Raw genomic sequence first — 12964 nt, forward strand, 5'->3', positions numbered from 1 at the left:
CTCGAGCAATGTTTGCAACCAAACACATCCACGCTGGCATCGATCTCAACCACGCTGACATCGCCGGCTACCTCCCAACGGAGCTTGGTCTCCTTCCCGGCCTCCACCCTCTTCGGGGTCTTCACCTTCTTTCAGATCACACCTTCCCCCAGCTCTCCCTCTCGGCCGAAGCTCCCTCAGCAACACCACTGCACTATCTCTCTCTCAGGATGCAAACCACTCTCTCCTTCGGTGTCTGATAATACATATATGATGTGTGTGTATGGCTCTCCATTCCAGCCTCATCAAGGATTCATTGCAGCCGTCGTGATGATCGAAACCTACAACATACACTCACTCGGGGGGAGCTCCATTCTCCACAGCCACAGACACACGGCAGCAGCAACCCAACATACACTCCACACACCCGACAAACACACTCAGATTCATACACACACACCCATTGGAGGAGGGGGGAGACACGGTTTCTCTCTCTCTAAAGACCCACTTATCACACCCACGGGTTTACACCCAGCAGATTCATACACACACACCCATTGGAGGAGGGAGGAGACACGGTTTCTCTCTCTCTAAAGACCCACATCACTCACATTTTTCGAATCTCTCTCTCTCTCCCTTTACACCCACTCTCTCACCAACACGGATGCCAATCCTGTTCCCCACTCCCTTACTATAAAATAGCATATCTTTATTTCTTATCTTCCCTTTCTTGTGTTCCATGTATTCTGTGCGTGTCACGCATGTGACCCACTCTACAAAAAAAAAAAAAAAAAAAAAAAAAAAAAACACAAACATTTCTCAACACCATTGCTGTTTTTCACAAATCCGTCAAGAACCACTCTTTCATTTTGATTTCACATATATTCTTATTCTTTCTTTCTTTATTTTTCTTTCACTTTTTTTTTTTTTCAAAATTCCATTCATACCATATAGATTTGCATTCCACAAACCATATTTTATTCATCTCAGGGATCAACCCCGATCACCATTTTACAAAAAAAAAAAAAAAAAAAAAAACCAAAAATAAAATAAAATAAATAAATAAATAACAAAAAAAATAAAAATAAAACTAAACATAACAACCAAACAATAACCAACCAAAACACAACACCCAAAGATTTGTTTTCTTTTCTGCAGCCGGCCACCCACCGACCTCACTTCTTCGCCTATTCCGCCGGTCTTTTCTTCTTGCCTCCGTCCTGGGCTGCCCTTGACGGTGCTGCCTCCGTGTTTCCCACTCCACTGGGCACGATCACTACTCCCTGCTCCTCCACTGCAGCATATGGCGGCCCTCCAAATCGGAACATAACGGTGGCTTTCCGCTTCAGCTCCTTATTTTCCGCCTTTAGCACACTTATCTCTGCTCGCGCATCCTTATACATGCGCTGGAGCAGAGCCAGTTGGGCGTTTAACTGCTGCACCTCATTTGTCCTACTCTGCAGTCGGTGCGACAGGTTTGTGACCGCCGTCATGGTCTCCACACATGACTTCAAAGTATACTGATTGGCCTCAATATCAGTTTGCACCGCCATTTTTTGCTCCACCGACCGCATTGGAAAGTTCAACGGAGCAAAACCAGAGGCGCTTAGTTGAGGTTCACTGGCCACCGCACCAGTTATCTCTCTTGTTGACTCGTTGAGGTCGGGAAAGAGAGTGAGCAGACCACGGGACGAAGAGGCCATATTCTGGGTAGCTGAACGGGAAGACGAGGCCATGTTTTTGGGTTGCTAAGTGTTTCAGAGAAGCAGCGATTACCGATTGGTACTGTCAGACAGGGTTGGTTACCGAGTGTTTCAAGATTTGCAGCTCTTAGAGACAAGCTCTCCGAGAGTTCAGAGGTTTCAGACTGGTTTGCACAGCCTCCGCCTCACCCTTGATTTAAATAGCCAGGGTCGATCCGCGCATCGCGCGCCAGTTGCCGACAGACGACAAAACGGGCGCGCAAGCCAAGGTAGTCACGCGCCTCGCCATAATGTCCGGCATGCCTTTTTATGAATTGGGCACGCCTTTTGATGTCACGCCTTTTTGAAAGATTGGGCACACCTTTTGAGGGCACGACTTTTGAGGGCTCGATATCTATATCCATGTATATCTTTTGGGCAGCCTATCTACACACTCATACAGTGTCTTCTACACCGGTCAGCTTTATCAATCCCTTTGTTTCAACCTCAAATAGGTTTCTATCTTCACACCTATTTGAGTTTGAGGGGGGGTTATACATATATCATGTATCATGGTGAGCATGGTTACACACCATGGGAACCACCCAAGCCACCCCATGGCGCACTCCCTAAGTCGCCCCCTTGGTGCACCACCACAAGCTTCTACATCGGTCCGGCATGACCCCGTAAACTGTCCCGACATTGATTCCGGTCAGCTTTTACAACGGTCCGGCATGACCTCGTAAACTGTCCTGCTACAACGGTCCGACATGACCCCGTAAACTGTCTTCTACACCGGTCCGACATGACCCCATAAACTGTCTTCAACAACGGTCTGACACGACCACACAGTGTCTGCTACATCGGTCCGACATGACCCCGTAAACTGTCTTCTACATCGGTCTGACACGACCACACAGTGTCTGCTACAACGGTCCGACATGACCCCGTAAACTGTCTTCTACAACGGTCCGACATGACCCCGTAAACTGTCTTCTACATCGGTCTGACACGACCACACAGTGTCTGCTACAACGGTCCGACATGACCCCGTAAACTGTCTTCTACAACGGTCCGACACGACCTCGTAAACTGTCTTCTACATCGGTCTGACACGACCACACAGTGTCTGCTACAACGGTCCGACATGACCCCATAAACTGTCTGCTACATCGGTCTGACACGACCATACCGTGTCTCCTATTCTGTTTTATTTTATTTATCAGTTTACTTTCCTGTTTTGTTACTCTCTTCAAACTCAAGTTGGTTAGTTCCTATCCTCCTTGAGTTTGAGGGGGGCTGTTAATGTACACCTAAACCTACTCCACTAAACCTAACCCACTACACCACTACCACCTCCACTTCACATCTCCTATATAATGTACATACAATACATCAAAACAATATACAATCAATAATACATAATTTATTCTCTCTTTCTCTATACATTAATTCTTACACCTGGCTTGATGGATAAGATGTCAGATGCTATAAAAGACTTAACTAAAACCTTTTTCATCATCAATTGGTTTTAGAAAAGTTAATGGAACCGATTAACTGTGGTATCAAAATTAAGTTGTCATGGATTCAAGATTATTGGTATACAATATTACTCCGTGCAACTTCTCTAAGAATAGGCCTGTGGGGCCAGATATCCGCTCAACGATTCCTTTCACTTTCTTTGGCATTGATAGTTTGATTTAGTTTTCGCATCAAAAGGGTTTGATCCTCGGTGCGTCTGAAAATACTATTATAAAACTTCTTTTTACACCTCTCTTTCCTCTTACATGAGATGTTTTCATTGGAGAATGAGTTCTCATAATGATGGCTCTGAAGATAAACTTTTGGAATGTATTTATACCTTCAATCATTTTCTTTATTAGTCAAATTTTCCATTTCGACCATGGTTGTTTACTTCATCCTTATTTCAAACAAGGCATGATACAAATCTGCCCATAGTTATTATGCCAAGACCAACAGAACAAATCCTTTGATTTTGACTTCAAATTAAAATTTAAAATAATAATAATAATAATAATTAATTAATTAAAAAAAACTTATACGTTGTTACAATCACGAAGCATAACTTCAAGTTTGAAACCACCATAAAATTAACCAGTAATATGTTTTGAATAATATTATGCAAGAAGATTGTGTTCATTGAATTTTAAATTTGTGAAGAAATTTGTAAATAAAACAAAAAAGAAAAGAAACAGAAAGACATTACAAAAAATTGCATCTTGGACAAAGCTTTTTAAAGAACCATCATTTCATACAAACCCTGTTCTTGCACACTCTATTTTGTGCCTTAGAAAAATACAAATATAGAGTGTAGAAACTGAAATGTGGAATGTGAAGAAGGGGATCCAAGATCAGCGGCATGTTATGTGATAAATGTCATAAACATATTTTAACTCTTTATTTTTATAGGACCATATAGGTTCTATGTGAGTTCCGCATAAATCAAATATCAGAATGTGTATGTGGCATCGTCACGTTGGTGTCACTAATGTCATCAAATAACTGTTTCATCTGCTACATAGTTCACTTGTTAGTTATAGATTTCAAACACTACTGTTAGTGCAGTATATAGAAAGGAAGAATCTGAAATTAACATTGCATACATACCCAGATGGTGACCATATGAATCGTTTCGTTACAGAGGACAGAGGAGCACAAGCATGAAAAAGCCATGAAACTCAGGATAGATAGCGCTATAGAGAGGATGAAAAAAATCATCACCATTCCATGGCGCTATCCCTCCTGAGCTTTATAGATTCTTCTGTACTTTTTGTTATAAACCTGATATATACATATGTGTATATAATATATATTCATATCATGAAGAATAGAGAAAGAGAAAGCCCATGGAAAAGGAAGATGAAAGTGATGAATGAATGAATGAATGATGGTGGTGGGGGAGAGTTGAAAGGAAAAGAGCTGTATTTATAGCAAACAGCAAGTAGGTCGTCATGTGATAATAAGCAACGTGGGGAAAGGCAGGCAGGCAAATGTCACCGCTCCTCTCCTGGATGGAGCCCCCCATGAGAGAGAAGACAAGCCTTGACTAACTTAACTTGTCAATATACATATTATATATTTATATTTTCACTAATTTGTCAAGAAGAATAATATTAAAGATAATGAAAAAAATATCATGAAATGTATCATGAAAATTTTTCATTCTTTAATTAGTGTATAATATTTGTTGTATATATAATCCAAATGTAGAAAATCTTTCATAATTACTTTCATGACATTTTTTTCATAATCCCTAACATTACTTTGTCGGGAATTTCATACATTTTTCACCTCACTCATTCTAACACAACAAACCTTGTTTATGTTGAACATTTAACATTAATTTTTTTTTATTTATAGTTTTTTGACAATTGAGTAACTATTATTTATGTGTATGCAACTATATATATGGTAAATAATGTAAAATTTATATGATAATAAGTACAGTAAAATTAGGATAATTATTTAAGGGTAAATTACAAATATACTCTCTAAGGTTTGATTAAAATACGAATCGTTCCCTGTGATTTTAGAAATTATGTTCCATCCCTTGAGATTTCTAATTTCATAACAAATTACCTATTTTATTAATAAATTATCAAGTCAATTAATAGTTTTTAATGATATTAGAAATATGTTTCAATTAATAATTTAAGTAATTTTATTATTATATAGAAGAGCAATTATAAATTTCATTTTTTCGTTAATTCTATTAAATAAAAAATACTAACAAGGAGATATTTGTAAATTTTTAAATCACAAGAAATAATTTATACTTGAAGCAAATTTCAAAGTGTGTATTTGTAATTTACCCATTATTTAATAGTCTTGGACAACCATGTGGCGTTATCCACATGGTGCTCATAACCAATAACTTGGTGAAATTTTTTACCGGTATAAGATAACGTTTAACACATCTTTAGATGAGATAAACAAATTATGATTTACCTAATGTATTTTGCATATGCATGACAATTTCTCTTCTACCCTTGTATCCTCGCCCCACATGTGTTCTCCACGCCCAATTATTTTTATTAAATATAATAAGATTAAAAACTAAAATATTATATATAACATTTATTTTCACTTTTTTATTTTCATGTTACATTTTTTTTTTATTCTCATCACTTATAACTTTTATTATCTCTAATTTTTATTTTTATTTTTATTTTGTCCTCCCGTTAATATGATACGCAGTCCCACCCTATTCCCATATTTAATTTTATAATTTTTCATTTATCAAGAATATTATATATATATATATATATAAAATCCAATTTTCTAAAATTGTATATAAATATATGTGGGGGTGTCTATGGTGTTGAAAGTGTGAATGATTGGATTCTTGCCATGATTATATATTTTTTGAGTGGCCCTGCCGACTACGCTACCTTCCTCCCCTTTTGTCTCTGAAAATACGAGTACGGTGTGTGTTTGTATCCCCAAATTCTAATTGCTTACTCATTTCTTGTACATTACGCCCTTGTCCTCTGCCATTAGTGCCTTTTTTTCCCACTTTTGCTTCATCATTACTCTCCATTTTCTTCTTTAATTTTCACTTATTAATCATGATACATTATAATGGTCGTCTGCATTATGTTATGCTACTATATTAAACTCCCAATCTTAAAAAAAAATCTTCATTTTTTAGCTTCCATTTCTCTTTCGAAACTCAAGCAACACAGAAGTTCAACACATGCTTGAATAGTAGATTATTTATTAATATTTTTATCAACACAAGTATATCCTTAAGCATTTATTTTATTTTACTGGGTCTATTTTAGGAATGTAAACTTAAATATCAAGCGACATTACCTTAATCGTATGATCCAAACAAATGAGAGGGGCCGACAAGAATCAAACCTGAGTTGAACATGTGGGGAGCATACCCATTAACTAACTAGGCTACCACTTAGGGTTGCTTATCATTCCGTACTTGATGTTTTGAGTTTTTCAAATGACATTCAGTGTGTTTGGTTTGAGTTTTTTGGATTAAATTTTTTAAAAATTAAATTTTTTTGTTTTCGTGTTTTTTTTATTTTAGTGAATATTTTTTAATTTTTAATTTTTTTTTTTACTTTTTTAAATGCACCTTCCTTAGAGGTATTTACAAAGCAAAAATTTGTGAAAAAATATTTTAAAAAATTAATAAATATATAGAAATACAAAAAATGTACTGAATTCTTATATTTTTTTTGTATTTTTGGTATTTAATGAATTTTTAAAATATTTTTTATAATTTTTTTACTTTTTAGGTGTATTTATATTAGATGTATCTAAAAAGTAAAAAAATTACTTAAAATATTAAAAAAATTCAGTAAAAAAAAAACACAAAAAATAAGAAAATAAAATTTTTCAAAAAGTGTTTTTAAAAAACTGAAACCAACCAAGTTAATTTGTTTCTTCACTGGAATAATTGTGAAATTTATCCCATGATAACTAAGAAAAATTACAATTCAGTCCACTTCTCAATAAATAATTACAAATTCATAAAAAAAATTATAATTATAATTATTAATATTTATAAAACTTATCACTAATTTATAATTATTATTTTTTTTATACATATCACTGATGTGATGTTTCCCCTAATACTATATAGTCTTTGTTTTTGCCCAACACGTGTTATAAAAACACTAAATAAGTAAATAATTACTTGTATAGTTGGCTTTTCCAACTTCCCGAATTAATTATATGGCTTGGCTACCTCCACTTGATGTGAATGTGTCATGCTCTCACCAAACTGCACTACTTTGCCTCCGTTTGGGAAGTGGGTTGGCTTTTTGGCTTTTTGGCTTTTTTGGCTATTTTAGCCTGGGCTAAAAAGCTTGGTTTGGGAAGGGCTTTTTGGCTTTTTGGCTTTTTGGCTTTTTTTTGTGAGAGAAGAGTGTAATGATTATGGGTTGGATTTGATGTTTTGTTTGTTGTGGCTAAAATAGCCTGTTTTGTCTTTTGTGGCTATTTTAGCCCCAACCCACTTGCCAAACACCACTTTTAAACCAATCTGACCAAAATCTCTATCATGGTGGTATTTTTGTAAATCCAGCATACAATTTAGTGATAAAAGGGACCAAGACCGACTCAAAAGATTATACATCACTCTTTGAGTGCTTCTTTTTTCTCATCTCCACAACCAAACATTCCAACCTTACACCAGGGCCGCTTTCGGGCACAAACTAGAGAAGCGGTCACTTTGGGGGTGTTTGTTTCAGCTTTTCAGAATTAATTTATGCCTTTTAACTTTGAAAAAGTTATTTTAGACTGTTTGATTAAACTTATTTCAAACAGCATCTGATTCTAACAGCTTATTTTAACTCAAAAAAGCTGATTCTGAGAAGCTGCTCACCCCTTACTTCTGATTATCAGCTTCTGCTGTGGACATGTTAATTTATGGCTATACTCTTAAATTTTTTTATTTTTTATTTTTTTAAAAATAGAAAAAGACCCAAATGGACTATAGATTATTAATATTATTTTTTATGAGAAATGTAGACAAACAAAAAATAAAAATTAATTGAAAAAGTTATTTCACAGCTTATTTAATAAACACTACTCAGCAACTTAAATCTATAATCCAACAGCTAGACCAAACAGATTAACAACTTCTGATTAAAGTCATAATCTATAATCTATTAAGTTATAATCTATAAGCTGTTTTAACAGCTACACCAAACTGGGCCTTTGGATCTCAGAAAATTAATTAAAAAAAAAGTTTCAAATTTTTTTTAATTATTATATTAGTCTAAAAAAAATCTCATTGGAATTTAAAGAAATTCAACAAAGTTCAGTTATGATTTAAAGGGACAAAAATTTGAAAAAGATTGAGCAAATCTACTATGGATGCTTCCAATCTGCCTTGGAAATCTAGAGAGAGAGCAAATCCGTTGAAGAAAGTGAGCAAATTAGGGCTGAAGTTTGGGTCTCTGACTTTTTAATTGTTAAAATGATAAAAATATTTGGTCGCAAAATGTTTTTAATTGGTAATGAGAAAAATATTTGGTCTCTAAAGGCGTTAATTATGTACTTACAACTAAATTAATTTGTTTCAAAAAACAGACAAGTGAAAAGGTAAATAAGTTTAAATTTGCCTCTAACAAATTAGTTTTAGAAACTATATTTACATAGTCCTTAAATATTAGTATCTAAAGCTCTGATTTCTTATTGTGAAACCTATACTTGAAAAAAAAATGGATTATTCACTATTATTATTTTGGGATTGGCTTCTCTCCAATCTCAGATCAGACTGGAGGGTATTGTTAGGCTCGCGGAGGCCTATCACAGGTCCCATTTTGATAATCTGAATTATTCAATGTGTAAAACTCGTCGAGTATTAGATGCTTGTAAAAAATCACATTGATTGAATATCGATAGTTACTTCATTGGATCAGATTTCTATCAACCGTTTATTTTTTTTACTGTTCATTTTTTTTATGCAAAACTTATTTGATCACGTAACTATCGATATCCAATCAATGTGATTTTTTACAGGTATATAATACTCAAAAAATTTTACATATCAAATAGTTCGAATTATCGAAACGAAACTCATCCCCAAGATCAACATATCCTCCATTTTGATTTGCAGCTGGAGGGCAGCCGGAGCCTATTATTTTCTTGGTGACCAACAAGCGTTGGTGATTGACTAAACAGGCTTTTGGGAATCTGGTACTTGAGATTGGGATAGTTGGCCATTCACGAATGACCCATTCCGAAACATGTGGTCTTGCCTGTTTTCAGTAAGGGTGGGCGCGGGTCGGTTGCGGCCATGAAACCTCCAATCCGTCATCCGTCCTCCAAATTGATGGATTGGAGAAAATCAATCCGCATCCGTCCGTTAATCCGGCAGATGTGGATTGAGCGGATTGGCGGTTTGGCGGATGGATGCGAATCGGTTTGGCGGTTTGAAATTTTATAAATTTTCAACATAATTCAACTTGTGCATTTCTTGAAAAAAAAAGAAAAAAAAGTATCACAGTCAATGACTTAAAAAAATATTACAATTATTACATGCATCATCCAAAGAAAGAAAGTTTGAAACTTTAGAATATCACAATCACTGCATGTCTCATCCACATATTACAATCACAGTATGCCTCATCCACATAAATTATTACAATCTGTGGTTCTTAAAATATAAAAACAATTCAAACCACCAAAACCATGAACAGAGCAATAGTAGAGATTGTGTATGTCTCAGTATTGTTATATTTATATATGTTTTTGAAAACAAAAACTAACCAGTATATATCATATTTTTTATTTATTACTTTTAGAATTTGATTTAAAAACAAAAAAATATAGATAAATAATACCTTTATTTTTTTCAATTCAAAAAATATATTCAAGTTGAAAACTTCTTTTCAACAGAATATTTGAACTCTTTTTCAATTGAAAATACAAACAAAACATTTAAACAAATTGAAAATACAAAATCTTATAAATTACTAAGGATGCTTGTGGTTTGGCGGTTCGGTTGCGGCCAAAGGAACCTCAAATCCGCCATCCGTCCGCCAAATTGGCGGATTGGAGAAAATCAATCCGCAACCTTCCGTTCATCATCACGCATCCGTCCAAAATGCGGCGGATCGGTTCGGTTCGATCGGTTTTGGCGGATCGGTATATCCGCTGCTCACCCCTAGTTTTCAGTAGGTTTGGTAGAGATTTAAGTTAAAATCTAACAATTAAAAAATATAAGTTAAAAGTATTTTTCTCACAACTTTTAAATGGGTTATTTTTTGATAAATTTTATTTTTAGGTATTTTATTTTGTCTAACTCATATTCTTTTTTAGTATTTTATTAAGTCTTGTTTAATGTAATATGATCAAATCATTTTTTAGTATTTTATTAAGTCCTATTTATTGTAATACGACCAAATTATCCTTTCTAATTTTTTGTACATGTTTCTATTTTAAAACTAATACATAATAATAGTTCCTCATTTTATCCAAAAAAATTATATATATATCTCCCTCATTCTAAAGGAAAAATCTTTCCTTTATTTCATGAAGAAAATATCTCTCTTATTCTAACGAGAAAATCTGTCTTGCATTCTATGGAGAAAATATCAAATAATAAATTTTGAACCTCTTTAAAATTTGAAAATTTTAAAAATAACGCAACAAAAAATCTGAATAAAAATTAAAATATGATGTGAATGTTCACAGTAGACAAACATACAGCTAACTTTTGAAAAAACAATACACATAATAAAGTACAATGTGAATGTTCACAATAAATAATAAACACACAACTAACCTTCGAAAATATAAAATTCATACCAAAATATAATGTGAATGTTCAAAATTTATAATTAACATACAATTAGCCTTAAAAAAACAATTCATACCAATGTAAACATTTACGTTGCAATGTAAAAATACAAAACAAAATTGAAAAAAGTGAAAATCGACTATTTCAATTATTCAATGATTACAAAAATGATTGTTCAACTAACAAGTATAGTAACAAAACAATAAACATACAATTAACTTTCGAAAAAATAAAACTTATTCCAAAATACAATGTGAATATTCACAATTTACACTTAATATAGAACTAGTTTTTTAAAAAATAAACTCATACCAATGTGAACATTCACACAGCAACATGAAAACTTAAACTTAAAAAAAAAAGATTTAAAAAGTGAAAATCGACTATTTCGATTGTTTAATGGTAACCAAAATAATTGTTCAACCAATAAGTATAGTAAAAAAGAATAACAAAATACAACTAACTTTCGAAAAAATTTCAAAAAATATATATATACCAAAATACAATGTAAATGTTGACAATTTGTAATTAACATACAACTAATTTTAGAAAAATTAAATTTATACCAATGTGAACATTCACACTGCAATATGAAACAAAATTGAAAGAAAAAAAAAAAGAAAAAAGAAGATTATTTCAATTGTTTAATAGTAACAAAAAAATGATTGTCAAACAACAAGTATAGTAACAAATAACCAATGATATGTGAACATTCACATCTTGCAAAATATATAATTATGTCCATAACTATATTCCAATACTTATTTCTCAAATTTTCAAATAATGTGAAATGTGAACATTCACACTAATTGACAAAAAAATAAAAATAATGGCAACAATAAAATAAATTTTTTTTATAAAAAAAACTCAATGACTCTAAAAAAAAATTAAAAAAAATATCACCCACATCCTCGTCTTCATTATCATTACTATCATTAATAATCTATGTAATTTCATCATTCCACTAATTCAAATCAAACCAAACCCACATTTGAAGAATATGTTTTTAACAAAATTGATTGGCCATAAACAAAGTTTCGACTTACAACAATGGAGAAATATAAAGTTTCGAACACAAAGCAACAATGGACGATACAGAACTTCAAACACAAAGTGACAATAGAGGAATACAAAATTTTACCGCACCAATGCAGGAATATAATATTTTTTCACCACCATGTGTCAACTAGAGTTTCTAAATGCTACAAAATAGAGAGTTTTGAAGCCCTAGCACAATGAAACAATACTACAAATGTGAATAAAACTAACAAAAAAGAAAAACGTGAATAATGGTAACTACCAAAATAGAGGTAGCAATAAAAATGAAATTTGTATATCATTTTTTTATATAATACATATCAACAATGGACATAAGAATATAATAGTCCAACAAACAATATAAATCAGGAAAAGAGGATCTCGTGGAATAAAAGAATAAATATATGAGACTAACTAGGGTATAATTTTTCTTAGTGGCCTTATTGGGTTAGAACATCTCTAAATGGGATTTATCAATAAAAAAGCTTTGAATTTTTTTAACTTATTTAAGTTATTTCTCCATACTAAACTATAAGTAGAAATTATAACAAACAGTCCGACAAATATTTCCAAATTAAAATAAATTATAATCAACTTCCATAACTACAACAAACAGCTCCTACGACTCACTCCTAATTCTAACCTTCAACTTTATTTATTTTTATTTAAAAAAAAAAAGAAGTTAAGTTAATAACGTTTATATTTACTATTTATATTTTAAAATTATAGTTTTCATTCATAAATATATTTCATATTTTCTATAAAAAAAAATAAAAACATAAACTGTAAATATATTAGCAAACCTTATCATCTTTTATATATATATATATATATATAAGCCTAACTACCACTTTTTTTTGTCGTCCTAACCACCAGTTACCTAATTTCAATTATCATTTTCACTAGTGTTATCCCTTAGATAACAACAATGTTCATTCTCAATTGCTGTCATATCTATTGCAAATGGGCCAAT

The sequence above is a fragment of the Camellia sinensis genome, chromosome 3 (genome assembly GCF_055761805.1).
Source record: "Camellia sinensis isolate YWXY chromosome 3, ASM5576180v1, whole genome shotgun sequence".
Taxonomy (NCBI): domain Eukaryota; kingdom Viridiplantae; phylum Streptophyta; class Magnoliopsida; order Ericales; family Theaceae; genus Camellia; species Camellia sinensis.